We start from the raw sequence: 12,253 nt of genomic DNA on the forward strand, positions 1-12,253 counted from the left end.
CGCACCAGCGCACCCGCTGGGTGTAGCCCCCGAGATTCGGGCCGACTGCTGAGCAGTCGGGTCGGATCTCCCGGCAACTACTTTGTCTTCTTCGCGGGGGCGCGTCAGCGCACCCGCTGGGTGTAGCCCTCGAGATTCGGGGCGACTGCTGAGCAGTCGGGCCGGATCTCCCGGCGACTACTTTGTCTTCTTCTCTTTTTTTTTCTTCAGCCAGCTGGACAGCGGACTCCAACACAGCAGTCGGGCTTTTTGCAGCCGGCCAAGCAGCCAGAGGTCGGACGCACATTTGGTAGTCGAACGCACATTTCTTTCTTCTTTTTTTCAGCCGACTCTCGGGAAGCCAGCCTTCTCTTCTCTTTCTGTCTGGCTCCATGCGGCGAGCCGGACCCTCCATTTTTTTTACAGCCAGCCGTCTGGGCACATAGCCCTTGACTCTTTTCTTTTACACGGCTCTGCTCTTTCTTTCTTTTCCTGAGCAGTCGACAGGAGCGGGACGGCAGCAGCCGGCGGCCGGGTCGCGGCAGAAGCTGGCAGGCCGGGAAGCGGGCGGAAGCCGGCTGCTGGCTGGAGCAGCAAGCCGGCGGGCGTGGGGGCCGGCCCGGCGCGGGAGGCGAGCGTGGAGTGGAGTGGCCAGGTGGACAGGAGTCATAGCCGGCGATGGGAAGGCGGCCCGGGACCGGCGCAGACGCGGTAGAGAAGCGGTTGGGGAGGCGCACCGCAGGCGGGGCGAGGTGCGGGGAGCCGGACAGGGCGCCGGCAGGGGCGCAGGAGCCGGCGGGCGGGCCGGAGCCCAGGCGGACAGCCGGCGCGAGCGGCCGGCGCGGGCTCGCGGACGGAGGGAGCAGGCACCGAGGCACGCAGGGCGACGCGGGAGGCCCGCACTGGGGGAGCCGGACTTGCAGGCGGTCAGCAGCGAGCGCCCGTGAGGCGGCCACGCGAGGCGGAGCTGGCCAGAGGCGCAGCGGCACTGCGGGCGGGCGTGTGGAGCTGGACGCGGAGGCAACGTGGAGGAGGGCGCGCCCGCTCGGGCGGAGAAAGGGCGGACGCGAGCTGCATGGCCGGCGTACGGGCTATGCATGGCCATTATCTGGCCATTGTACATGCCATGTCCGACTTGTGTGCTTACGTACAGATGATGTATGGGCATTGTATGGGTAGCGTAGTAGCTGGTGTATGGGGGTAGTCTGACCACGGTTTGACTCTCATCTAGCTAGCTTGCATAGATGGTGTATGGAGGAGCGACCGTGCATTCCGGCCGGAGCTAGGCACAGCGTGGAGGAAAGCAGATGCGAGCGGCGCATGGACGGACACGGGCGACCGAAGTGAGGTCCCGAGCGCAGGCACGCGTGGACGGACAGCCAGTGTCGCAATGGTGGCGGTGAGGAAGGAGCAACCGGTGGCGAGGACGCGCCACCCCTCGCGGCCGCTACAGGGGCATGTCGGTGTCGAGCCCCCGAGCGCTACCAGAGAGACGGCGCGACGCCGCGGTGATGATGACGAAGATGGTCCCGCCCGGACTGCGAAACTAGCAGCAGCGCGGTAGCATAGTACCGCCCCACGGTGGGCGCCAAATGTCGTGGTATTCTCATGGGGGGGGGGGGGTGGAAGACGACATATGCCACAAGGTGGCTTCGTTTGAGGGCAAGACTGCTGCTGATAGGCCCGGGAGCGGGTATGTGAATAGCATGCGGTAGTTTACCCAGGTTCGGGGCTCTCCAGAGAGATAATACCCCTACTCTTGCATGTCTGTATATATGTGGCATATCTCAGTACAGAGTGCTCCTAGAGCTGTATCATGGGTTAGTGCCATAGGCATGTGACTTTGTATATGCGGGTGGCCGGGTAGGCAAGGATGCTCTAATGGCCGAATGGCTTATGGCCATGAGTGTGTGCGTGAGCATGCTCGCCCGTGGGAGTGGATGGATGGATGTGTGCCTTATATAGTGTGGCTAGCTTAGCAAGTAAGCTATGTAGGCATGGTAGCTAGCTAGGTAGTGGCATGGTGGGGTGTCACACTTGTCTCCTGGGTCACTTCATAAATAGTGCCCAGGGACAAGTGTCACTGTAAATGATGGCTGGGGTGACACGTGAATAGTGTCCGGGTACGGCCGTCTCGTCGGTGTCGGGTCGGGCTGTAGTCGGCAGCCGGCAGCCGGCCGAGCAGAGCAGTTGGACGGGGAGCTGGCAGGAGCGGCCGGGCAGTCGGACTGAGGGGCTTTGCTAGCCCCGATGTCTTGAATAATTGTCTTGCCGTCTTTGGGGTACCCGTCGCCAATTACTCCGACAGCTACTATCTCTTTTTCCACACTTGTGCTTCAAAGTAGCACATTGTTCTTCATGTAGTGAGTCTCATATATTGTTCTTCAAAGTAGCACTTTGTTCTTCATGTAGTGAGTCTCATATATTGTGCTTCAAAGTAGCATCTTGTTTCTCATGTAGTGAGTCTCATAAGTTGTTTTTTATACTAGTGGGAATCTTTCATCATAGAACTTGGCTTGTATATTCCTACGATGGGCTTCCTCAAATGCCCTAGGTCTTCATGAGCAAGCGAGTTGGATGCATACCCACTAGTTTTCTTTTGTTGAGCATTCATAGCTCTAGTGCATCCGTTGCATGGCAATCCCTACTCCTCATGTTGACATCAATTGATGGGCATCTCCATAGCCCATTGGTTATCCTCGTCAATGTGAGACTTTTTTTTGTCTTCTCCACACAATCCCCATCATCATATTCTATTCCACCCATAGTGCTATATCCATGGCTCACGCTCATGTATTGCGTGAAGGTTGAAAAAGTTTGAGATTATTTAAGTATGATACAATTGCTTGGCTTGTCATTGGGGGTATAGAAGTTGGGAACATCTTTGTGTGACGAAAATGAAGCATAGCCTAACTATATGATTTTGTAGGGATGAATTTTCTTTTGCCATGCTATTTTGAGAAGACATGATTATTTTGATTAGTATGCTTGAAATATTATTATTTTTGTGTCAATATGAACTTTTGTCTTGAATCTTTCGGATTTGAATATTCATATCACAATCAAGAAGATTTACATTGAAATTATGCCAAAGTACCACTCCGCACCAAAAATTCTTTTTTTATCATTTACCTACTCGAGGACGAGCAGGAATTAAGCTTGGGATGCTTGATACGTCTCCAATGTATCTATAATTTTTGATTGCTCCATGCTACTTTATCTACTGTTTTGGACTATATTGGGCTTTATTTTCCACTTTTATATTATTTTTGGGACTAACCTATTAACCGGAGGTGCAACCCAGAATTGCTGTTTTTTTGCCTATTTCGGTATTTCGATGAAACAGAATATCAAACGGAGTCCAAACGGAATAAAACTTTCGGGAACGTGATTTTCTCACCGAACGTGATCTAGGAGACTTGGACCCTGCTCCAAGGAGCAGCCGTGGAGGACACGAGGGTGGAGGGCGCACCACCTGGGCGCGCCCCCCTGCCTCATGGGCCTGCTGTTGCTCCACCGACGTACTCCTTCCTCCTATATATACATACGTACCTCCGTCGGATCAGAAAGGGAGCCAAAAACCTAATTCCACCACCGCAACTTTCTGTATCCGCGAGATCCCATCTTGGGGCCTGTTCCGGAGCTCCGCCGGAGAGGGCATCTACCACTGAGGGCTTCTACATCAACACCATAGCCTCTCCGATGAAGTGTGAGTAGTTTACTTCAGACCTTCGGGTCCATAGCTAGTAGCTAGATGGCTTCTTCTCTCTTTTTGGATCTCAATACAATGTTCTCCCCCTGTCTTGTGGAGGTCTATTCGATGTAATCTTCTTTTTACGGTATGTTTGTTGAGACCAATGAATTGTGGGTTTATGATCCAGCTTATCTATGAACAATATTTGATTCTTCTCTGAATTCTTTTATGTATGATTGAGTTATCTTTGCAAGTATCTTCGAATTATCCGTTTGGTTTGGCCAACTAGATTGGTAGTTTTTGCAATGGGAGAAGTGTTTAGCTTTGGGTTCAATCTTCCGGTGTCCTTACCCTGTGACAGAAAGGGTTGCAAGGCACGTATTGTATTGTTGCCATCGAGGATAACAAGATGGGGTTTTTATCATATTGCATGAATTTATCCCTATGCATCATGTCATCTTGCTTAAGGCGTTACTCTGTTTTTAACTTAATACTCTAGATGCATGCTGGATAGCGGTCGATGAGTGGAGTAATAGTAGTAGATGCAGAATCGTTTCGATCTACTTGTTTTGGACATGATGCCTATATACATGATCATACCTAGATAATCTCATAATTATTCGCTTTTCTATGAATTGCTCAACAGTAATTTGTTCACCCACCGTAGAATACTTATGCACTTGACAGAAGCCACTAGTGAAACCCATGGCCCCCGGGTCTATTCTCATCATATCAATCTCCATTACTTTATTTACTTGCTTTGTTTTTTACTTTGCCTTTTACTTTTTACTTTGCATCTCTATATCAAAAATACCAAAAATATTATTTATCATCTCTATCAGATCTCACCCTCGTAAGTGACCGTGAAGGGATTGACAACCCCTAATCGCGTTGGTTGCGAGTAGCTATCGTTTTGTGTAGGTACGAGGGACTTGTGCATGATCTCCTACTGGATTGATACCTTGGTTCTCAAAAACTGAGGGAAATACTTACGCTACCTTACTGCATCATCCTCTCCTCTTTGGGGAAATCCAACGCAGTGCTCAAGAGGTAGCAGAGCCCGTGGAGAGGGCTGGTTGAACAATATCTGGTGGAGTAGCGCGCGGTGGAGACTGGATGAACAGGAGCCCGTGGATGAACAGTTGCAGGTGGAGGCTGGAGGAGGTCGATGGTGGTTGAATAGTAGCCCGTGGAGGCTGGAGGAGGTCGACGGTGGAGATGAACAATATCCTGTGGAGTCCTGTTTTGCGGTACGCCACACCCCTCCCGATGAACAGGACCCCCGTTTCGACCGCAGCGCTCCAACACAAGTCTGTTTCCTCCATTTTGCGGTACGCCACACCCCTCCCGATCAACAGTACCCCGTTTCGACCGTAGGAGGTCCAACAGAAGTTCGTTTCCTCCGTTTTGTGGTACGCCAGACCCCTCCTGATGAACAGGATCCCGTTTCGGACGTGGCTGGTCGAACACAAGGCCGTTTCCTCCATTCTGTGGCACTCCAGGCCTCGTTTCCATCGGCTGTTCCGTCCGAGCCCTCCCGATGAACACAATGACGCATTCCGGTCTGACCCAGCCAGTTGGCTCCCCATGAACACGACGATGACGTAGTTTCTCTGTTCCGACCTAGCCATGTACACGAGCGTTGGCCGTACGTGCGTGAGTAGGCGTTCGAGACCCCGCCTGTATGTACGTACGTGGCCATATTTACTTTCTTGCACCCTGGCCGTTGTACGTACGTGTATATGCTACAGGCACGCCTCTAGTACGACACTTGCAAGCCTCTACTACGACACGTGCGCGCCTCTACATCGACTAGTATGTACGTACATGTATGCGACCAGAATGACAACGCTATGTACGCTTTGACCAGGTGGGTCCCGACTGTCAGGCACTTGCGTGTGAAGTTGTAGCTAGTGGGTCCCAGCAGTCAGGGGGGCAAATCGTTTTTTTCTAGACACACTTCCTTGCATTCGAAGATGTAGCTGGTGGGTCCCAGCAGTTGGGGGAAAACGTTTTTTCACGAAATACAGTGGCCCGTCTGGTGGGTCCCTACTGTTGGGTGGAGGAATAATTATTTTGCACGTAATAAGGAGGCACTTCCTTGCGGCCGTCGTGGACCCAACGGTCAGCCTCTCCACATACAGTACTCTTCTGATGGAAGTCGTTCCTTGACGATGTTGACCACGCCGTGCCGAGAGCACCAGGGTGGTGGACGATGGTGAGGCCTAGGAAGGGGAAGACGCGGAGCCGGGGAAGACGCGTGAGTGGAAGCCCGTGCGGAGAGGAGTACAAGGGTTCACTAGTTCGGTTGTGGTGTGAGGCTGCCATCGCCGCAGAGCCTGGCCAGCGGTGGGAATAGTAGGGGGCAGTGAGGCCTCCGCGGCAGCACAACCGGCCACGGGAGGTAGGAGCATGCAACACGACTGGTGCTGCTTTGGGCGGCTGGAGCAAGAAGACCAGAGGTTAAAGAAGCACTACGTCCGTTAGATGGACATCGTACGGTCATTAGATCTAGAATCGTTCATATTGACTAAGTTGACAAAGCCATCCGTCCCCGTCAACTTAGTAGGCCCACAAGTCAGCCTCCCACCAAGGTGGGTCCCAGCTAGCAGGGGGAGTATTCATTTTTTTGTGCGTAATAAGGAGGCACTTCCGGTGGGTCCGAGATGATAGCGGGGGAACGTTTTTTCATGAAATACAGAGGCCCTTCTGGTGGGTCCTAGCTGTCAGGTGGAGTAATCATTATTTTGCGCGTAATAAGGAGGCATTTCCCTGTTAGCCTCTTTAGATGGCTGTTGTTTGTTGACCATGTTGACCTCGCCGCGCCGAGAGCACAAACGTGATCGAGGAGGGCGAGGCCCACGAAGGGAACCACCCGGAGCCGGTGAAGCCACCGCAGCGGATGCCCATGCTGAGGGGAGTACGAGCGCTGACTGGTCGGCTACGGGGTGAGGCTGACGTCACCAAAAAATAACAGGATGTGTGGGTGGTTAGAGGGATGGCCAGGCGGCAGCACAGCCAGCCACGGGAGAAGGGAGCAGGCAGTCCTGCCGGCGCTGGTTTGGGCGGCTGGAGTAGGAAGATCAGAGATTGAAGAAGCATGGCGGCCGCGTCAATTTTTTTAGGGCAGCGTTATCGTCAACCTAGTAGGCCCAGAAGTCAGCCTCCAAATCTGTGGAAAACAGCATACAACCCATTAGCCATTATTTTCAATATTTTACAGCCCATTTGCTAATTCTTAAGGATATTTGAAGCCCATATTCTTTTTATTAGCATTAGAGACCATATATTCCGGGCACTACTAAAAAATTCAATGAAATTTTGCATATTTCGGTGGGGTTCGAACTCTTTTAATAATGAAATTTCGAGTCACGTTAAAAATAATTTTTAAAAAACTATATCAAGATAAAATTCAAAAAACAATTCTCCGCAAAAAATGAATGAAATTTAGAATCTTAACTAGCAAGATGTCCGTTCGTTGCACGGAACATGAAGATGCATTTGTATGAGTAGTTTTTCTTGTGGGAGAAAAGATGATATTTTAATGTAATTGCCAGTTGGCTTTGGTTTTTATAAGAGTAGAGAGTAGAGAAATCCTGAAAAAATGATATTTTAATGCAATTGTCGGTTGGCTTTGGTTTAAAAATTTACAACCCATTTCTTACAACTTATAGCCCATTTTCTGGGGAAGCCCATTTCTTACTACTTACATCCCTGCTCATCTTGAAAGATCTGCAGCCCAGCAGGGCTGAGAAAAGCAAGTAGGCCTCGGTTTTGGTATTCTCCAAAAAAAGAACTGGACTAGCCATTTTCAGGAAGATAAAATATATCAACTGGGCTCGTCATGTGCTTAATAAAAGCGTAAGCGTGGGCTAGACGGGCCATAGCCCCCGCACAGTTCGCAGTTGAGCTCTGTCTCTGAAACTAAAAAACAACTGGGCGAGCTGCTAGGTCCCTGGTGTTATAAGCTCGTTGTGTAATTTTCTGGTTTATTGCATACATTGACAATGGCGTGGGACCTAGTTGTCAAACAATTAGGAGGATGTATTTTTCTGGCTTGTAATAATGAGGCACCTGCTTGCGAAATGCAATGACCCTGGTGGGTCCCTACTGTCAGCCTCTCCATGTACAGTTATCTCCTGATTCCTCTTGGTTGTTGACCATGTTGACAACGCCAGACGGCGGCGGGCACAGCGAGCGAACCAAGGCGGAGAACAACGGCGAGGCCTCGGATGGGAATGAACAGCAGCTGTGGAAGATGCGGAAGTGTAGTGGCAGATGGAGGGGAGTACGAGGGCAACAACATGCAACTCAAGCATACAAATGGTACAAAAAGCCCAAGGATTAATTGTTCATCAAATTTGTAGACAAAACCGAGATTGAACATGGCAGTAACATCTAACCCAACCACTCTTTTTTGCAGTCACAAACAAATGGATCAGCCTGATCCATAAAATCAACATCCTATGCAAAAATATTTATTTCAGGATGACTACAACTTGTTGTAAACAGAAGCCGAGCACGTTTAGAAACCCATTTGTCCACCTGAAACTTCTTTTTTTGCTATTCAACATGTCCGTCCGTGAGAAATGTCTTGCGGTAAAAATTAAGCCTCATGGACAATAGTAACCTCGCATTCAACAGGAAGAATGTGACAAAGCTTGTGTTTGCCTGGTTGGATGCATATCCTTCCATCATGTATTGTCCTCAAACGAATGTCATGAGAACTGAGAAAATGCTGGTGCTTGTTACGCCACCGATTGGTTATATGTTTTGCTCCATGTGGTTCTTCCTAAGTAGACATGAAGATTGAAAACAGTTAAGGTTTGAAAAAAGAGTATGTCGAAAGAACGACAGCTGAACAGTTAATTCTAGTACAATATATATGGGCTTTCAATGTGCATGAAATCATCACCTCTCTATATAAATTCTCCAGAGATCGAAAGCATGGCAGCAAGCCAATAATTATGTTCTGATCAAAACTAAACATTCCGATATATATGATCTTGACAGAATCCAGCAGCATTGATAGGCTAGCAATGGACGAACTCTTCATTGAGCATATAACATAATATTAGTATCTAAAGTGTATTCCAAGATGATATAAAACTTATGCGCAGAAATGAAGAATGCAGCTTATGATTACAAATGTGTAGATGATAATATACGGTACCTGAAAAAGTGAGGAGCCAAACACCAACTCCTTGTGATCATTAAATGGGTCACGAATTATACCCAAGGTCTCCAGTTTTGGCACAGAGACGACAATTATTTGTGAAGGTCTATAACAATTATCAAGGAGCAACCTTTGAAGTGAAGGGGCATCTTCAATGATGAGATGATGTCCTTCAAAACAAATTTCAATGCTTTTAAGGTGAGGCGAGTTTATTTGGAGACAACTGATACGGATTTCTATTCCCAAAACAATCAGCAAGCGCTCCAGGGCAGGGCAACTGGAGTGGATCATGCTGTGCAGTGAGGCCTCCGACAGATAAACCACCACAAGCGAAAGTTTTTTTAGCAGTGGGAGTCGAATCATTTGTACCAGATCGTCTGGTAGATGGCACCGGGCGAAGGTGGAGGTGTGGAGAGAGGAGGAAAACTGCAAGATGGACAATGGTGGTGTGGGCATGAATTCTTTGTGTATTCGTGGTATGAAACTTTTGTGGTAATGGTACAACTCCAACAGCTGGAGTTTTCTGAATTTAGGGGATGTTAGCCAAGCGTCCACCGTGCCGGGTATGGATTGCAGGTAGCGTGTCGGGATGCAGAGGCATTGAACGGGGCCCTGCTAGTGAGAGGAGACGATGGCTCTAAGGAGATCAAATTCAGGAAGGACAGATATCTGACGACAATCGAGATTGAGGGGCGTGGTGTGCCATAGAGGGCGCCACCGAGTTGAGAGGACTTGTGTGCGGCAGCAATCCTTGGTGGGATGAAGCGAGATGATCTCCTCAAGGATGACGTCTGGGAGATCGCTGATGCGGTCCACCGGAGATTCTACCTGTTCCTTAGATCCGAGTGGGGGGGGGGGCTCGCCGCTTCTCCCCGCGCTGTCGGGTGTGGGATCTACAACCGGCGTCACCACTGGCGGGAGCCTCATCTTCTTGGCGCTGGGGCCAGCCGACTCCATTTTCCTCGTGGGCGTCGCACCGAGCTCACGGGTTTGAGCAGAGTAGCCAAAGACGAGCTTAGTGGTAGTGCGAGTGGGGAAGAGGGAGGGTTGGGGATTTCTGTAGGAGTGGAATAAGAGGAGAAAATGTTTTCTGTATGAGTGAGGAAGAAGGTGAGCAGGGGTTTTCTGGACGAGTGAGGAAGATTGGGGAGCGGGGGGAATTGGGGGGAGACGGAAGCGGGAGAGCGAGCTGTGCGTGTTTATAAGGCCCGCTGCACTAACTACTCGCTTTTTCCCAAGAACCGCTCTCTTCTTTTGCGTTGCTGCATTGGAGTTGGCGCATGGACTTGGCTGACTGGCCATGCATGCAGGATGCATGTGCCCGCCGGCCACTGCATGCGCCTGGTTTATTACTAGGCCTATTTAATAGGGTGGTTAAGGAGTAAATTAAGGAGATTTATTTTCTCTGTGTGCATCTTCTTTTTTTTATTTTTTTGAGCGAATCTGTGTGCATCTTCTTGGTCTTAGCAATTGGCTCATGGGCCTAATAAACCCTGATGGAGGGAGTATAAGTGGAAGCGAGGAGGAAGGAGGGTTTTTCTGGGTTCGCCCCCTCTTCAAGAAATATGGGCTTCTCCTTGCAAAAAAACAAAAACAAATGGGCTTTAAGATGGATAGGCTTTTGTATTGGCCCAGTCGGCTGCCCGTTTTCGTACTAGAGGGCAGCCCGAGACACTCTCCATCTTATTGCCCATTCGAAAGAAAAAAAAGAGACGCCTCCAGCTTATGGCTACTCATAGGTAACCTTTTTCAACTTGGCATCCACCAAATTAGAGGATGCGGTACTGGATGCACACACTTTAAACTAAGCTGCAGAAGATACGGTGTGCATAATAACATTCAGAAGAACAAAGGTTCAACATGTTTATGCATCTTAATGATTCACCATACTATAACCAATACAAAGCTGTGAGAAGGTGTGGAAATAAAGAAAATCGGTCGATGCTTCCCTGAGCAAAGGGCCTCCCTGCGCACGCATTAATTTCCTGGGCATGCTTGTTTCTTCTCAATGTTGCGAGCACTTTGAGCATGTTGGCAACTCCACAGCTAGCTAGGTGCCTCATCTTGCAATTGATGCTGACACATTTGTAGCAAACACATGAGGCAATAGAGATGACTCTACATGAGTCCATTTGTGCAGTTCCCCTGAAAAGAGTAGCTATACTTCAACGGCATTGCAAAAACAGTAGCACATATCAATAGCTCGGCATGAAAAAACACGATCATCTGGACGAAGGGGATACTGACCTGCCTGAGGAAGATTATATATAATTTCATAAGTCCTTGGTTAATTTCCACCTTCGGCTGCATTGCTTGTTTGCTCCTCCACACATGACAGGATCGTTCTGCACTGCATTCAGCAAGTCAACGTACGAATAAGCTAATTTCATCTTGCGGTGGTCATTGTACCTAGTTACGAATGTAGGAATACCTGGAGCACCATGAAGTTAACTAACAGCAGGTAGATGCAGCCATATAAATTTTGTGCCGTGCTACCAAAATTGAGGTTTGTATCCCTTCCCGTTATGAGAATTCTTAATGAAGTTGGTAGAATGTGACGGCTTGTTCTTTGCATCAAACTTGCCTTTCCCCTGAGATTTGTTCTTGTTGTTTTGGGGCTGGTTGGGCTGGAAGTTCTTCTCGTGTACCATGTGGGCACAAGAAGCTCCCTCAGCGACCCGAGCACGTGTGTCTTTTGCCCTCGCCTTCTCTTCAAAATCAAGAGTGCTAATGAGATACAAAACAGAAAACTCATGTCTCTTGTTTTTCAGAGAAGTAGCAAAATCGTTTCACGAAGGTGGAAGCTTGGCAATGATGGTCCCAGCAACAAATTTGTCCGACAACACACACTTAAAGTACTCAAGTTCCTTAGAGAGTGAATGTATCTCATGAGTCTGCTGAACAATGGAGCGCTCATCAGTCATCTTGTAGTCGCAGAATTGCTCCATGACGTACAACTCGTTGCCAGCGCCCGAGGGCCCAAACGTGGCCTCGAGCGCAGCCCACATGTCTTTGCCGCTGTCAAACGACATATATGAATCCAAAAGGGAATCGTCAAGAACACTCAGCAGGGCGGCTTTGAAGAGGGTATCCATGTTCTCAAAAGCTTCCTGATGTGTAGGATTAAGATCGCCCTCAGGCTTACCCTTAGTGGCGTCATAGCAGTACATGATCTGAAACCAATATACTGCTCTTGTGCGCCACCTTTTATATTGCACCCCTTTAAAAGTAGGCGGCTTCAGAAGCGCAGCAAAACCACTCGGGAGTAAATTGCCTATAATCAGGTTTTTGGATTGGATTGTTCAATATATGAGCAATTTACAATGAGATTTAATCGGAATCAGCAGTAAATAGATCATGACGACAATTGCAAACATCAAAGTAATGATGCAGACTAAACCAGG

This window comes from Triticum aestivum, chromosome 2B, assembly GCF_018294505.1.
Source record: "Triticum aestivum cultivar Chinese Spring chromosome 2B, IWGSC CS RefSeq v2.1, whole genome shotgun sequence".
Lineage (NCBI taxonomy): Eukaryota > Viridiplantae > Streptophyta > Magnoliopsida > Poales > Poaceae > Triticum > Triticum aestivum.